Source organism: Chelon labrosus (assembly GCF_963514085.1).
Source record: "Chelon labrosus genome assembly, chromosome: 7".
Taxonomy (NCBI): Eukaryota; Metazoa; Chordata; class Actinopteri; order Mugiliformes; family Mugilidae; genus Chelon; species Chelon labrosus.
This window is the reverse complement of record NC_140343.1, coordinates 20438596-20442058: the sequence shown is the minus strand read 5'-3', so window position 1 is coordinate 20442058 and position 3463 is coordinate 20438596.

Genomic DNA, 3463 nt, shown 5'->3' with positions numbered 1-3463 from the left:
CCATCCCTAAAGATGGTCTCCCAATGCCTGAGTGGCCAGTAGAGAAAGACGTTCCCCTTAAGAGAATAATTAGGCTCATAAATAATTTAGTCAATGACTTGTCCTTGTTTCCAAAAAGTTTAATGAGCTGCACTTTGTCAGTACCATAGTCAGATCGCTGGCCATTGATCTTTGAAAGTTGATGCGGTGAAAAGTGTCAGCAACTCAACAAGACTGAAGCAGCATGATGGCAGTTTTTCCATGCACGTCCCAGTTGCATCCATCAACCCTGCTTCACTATTTCCCGCTATGAATGTAACAGTTCTGACATCTGCTTTCACCTTTATGCACGCATGGAGGCATGCATTATCATCTACACAGCGCAACGGTGCATGAGTCACAGGCACACGACGGATGTGGTCTTCAAACACATTTAGATGAAGTTTTCACAAAAACATTTCTCATTCGAACAGAGTTAAACGTTGGAATTCTAAATAGATTTCCCCCATGTCTGCTGCTGTTGCATGGAAATCATCAATGGCTTGGTTAAAAGACCTAAGTGCATAAACCCCCCTCCGACTTATCACATGTACAGAGAAATGGGCTTTGATAAGAGAAACTGGCGGAGAGTGCGCCTATAGAAACACCACTGCCTTTGATGGCACAGTATCATATGAGCCATGACATTTTCTGATATATTTAAATTGATACTCTACATATGAAGGGAAGGAAACAATAAAATGAAACTAATGTTCTTTTTCTCTTCAGATACTGACCCAGTTAAAAAAAGTAGGCCTGAGAGCAGAGACCATTCATTTGTGTCATTTTTGTTTTTCGCTCAGAAGATTTTTTTTTTTTTGTCTTTGTGTTTTGCACCAACTTACAGTAAGTCATCCACATGTAATGCTTCATGCTGAGCCTCTGCATCTGTTTGCCGGCATCTCAAATCTATAAAAAAACACCCAGAAGTGGCTCTTCCATGACACTTTTGTCTTCCTCAGCTATTGTGCATTAGCATAGACTGAGCTCACGGCTTACATTTCTCCCTGCCAGCTTTGCTCCAAAACCCACGTTGCCAGCACTACATGTCATTCACCGTTGTTTGAAGTCCTTAGAGTGTGTGTGAGATATGTGCGTAATGTAAGGCTGGGATGGAGGATGAAAGCGTGAGGACGATTTGCTGTTGCAGGCTCAGAATGGAATGATGAGTGGTGACATAGCTCTAAATTGCAAATCGCTGTTTCAGTCTCACTTCACTCTGCGTCGAGTCGCTTCACTGCAACCAGGCTATTCCGTTTTTTTTTTTATTAAAAATAGCCTGTGCATGTCAGGTCTTTTACATAGGGAAAAACGGGAGATGGAGGCAAGGAGGAGAAAGCAGGGGAGGCGTGGTGCTGGTGGTGGAGGTGGAAGTAGACTAGGAGGAAGAGGAGGTGGAGGATGAGGAGGAGGAGGAGGAGGAGGGGGAAGCTTGGTTGGATTAAATGGCCGGGACATGGACAGATTCTGCTCCATTTGAACATCTCTAGCTTTCTCTGTGTCTGCCATTCGTCTTAATGTCCACAGACCACTCATCCGTTCTCAGTGGCTCTCCTCTGCTTTGAGCGCACAGGGAAATCTCTTAAGTCTATCCAAATCAGAGTGGCGAAGAGAGGCCCACTGTACTCAGCACATCAGTCAAGTTATTAGTGTCAAGCGCTGACACTCAGACAGCCTAAGTGATAGGCTACCAAGGCGCACACACACAAATGCTGAGTAAGTATTTAGCCATGTACTTATCTGTCATATGAAAATGCTTCTGTGGTTAAAAGGTGATCTGCTTAAGTGTGGCAGAGTACGTGACAATGACTTCTCTGACACTACAGTGTAAACACAGGAGGACAGCTCATCTCTCAAAGCGCACGATGCCTCATAGCAGACTCTCTTTTGGTCTGCGTGCCACATAAACACGCGCACCCACATCTGGACCTCCCATTAGCATATCTAACTGAGAGATACACTAAACAGCCCGGAGCGCGACCTTGTCTTGTTAGAGGGAGCCAGGGAAAAAAATGACCTACTTGATGCATGTTAATGTGATTTACACACTTGGGCTAACTATTATAATGAATGCAACGTCCCAAAAATACCGCTGACGGCTACTGAGCCGGGGTCCGTCATTTTTAGCAGCGAGCGAGCGTCCCCGCGTGAAAGTGCACGCGGCAGGTGAGTCCGGCGGACATGGAACGAGCGAGCGAGCGCACGCGCGCGCGCACGCACACATACACAGAATGTTACCTAGCCAGAAAATTAGAAGGGAAGCGCGGCATCATCCGTACCATCTGTCGGAGCCTGGCGCTCAGTGCAGCCAGCCAAAATAAATACATTTCCAAAGCCCTCGCACAGGCGGCTAATATTTCACCTGAACACATTGCAGTGGGAGAAAAAAAATAATGTTTTTGTTTCTGCAAATTTGCGAGCAGCTTCAATTCAAACTGACTCCGAAACTGTTCGAAACCGCTAAAAGCTTCCAAAATGAGAAAGTGGATAGGGAGCCGAAGCAGCAAACTTGTCACGTCTGTGTATAAACTATTGAACTGTGAAGATTTCAAGTCGTTTATAAGAAGAGGACAGGGCTTACCGTGTGTTTGCGGCTGTGCTTCGGTGGTTCTCTGGTTTAGCGGAGCTGAAAGGATCCAACGTGGGAAAGGATGCCGAGGTTCATCTGATCTCAACGTGAGGTCTGTCCACTTAGCCCAGTCTCTCCTTCTATACCCTCCCTCTCTCTCTCTCGCTCTCTCTGTATCTCTCTCATTCTCTCTCTGTATCTACCGCTCTCTCTCTCTCTCTCTCTCTCTCTCTTTCCATCTCTCCATTACTTTGTAACTATCACTGAAAGACTATAATCGTCCTAAAAGCCTGATGTTTTGTGACCATTGAATACCACACAGACACAGTGATCACCAATACTAAATGCTTGACTCAAAATTATTCTTGGACAAATTATTTTCAAAATCCTCGTCAAGCATCACTGTTATTATCATAGTCGTCGTTTAAGCCCCATCAATATTTGCTGGTTAGGGCTGTATGGCTTCTTTGATTTTCTCTTTAATCTGCTTAAATATAGCCAGTCTGCGTAATCATCTCTACTTGGTTTGCATTTTTTCCCCCAGTTGTTCCACCCAGAAGATGCACCAGAAAATTGCCACTCAAGGATGCATTCAAATACGAGATTTCACTAAAACATGGCTCACATGTACGACTATAATTACCCTTCTTCATGCTTTGATGGCATATTTTATTTTAGAGGGCTGAATGGATGCTTCAAGACGTATTTTTTTCTTTTCTTTCAGGAATAATGAACAATTTCATGAACAGTGCATTTATTTAATGCTGTCTCTCATTAAGTCTTGACTTTAAGCTGATTATTTTTGAAATCATTTTTTGAGTAACTTCTAAACAGGAAATAGAAATTTGGTCAATCCTTTGTGATAGGGAAAGCATG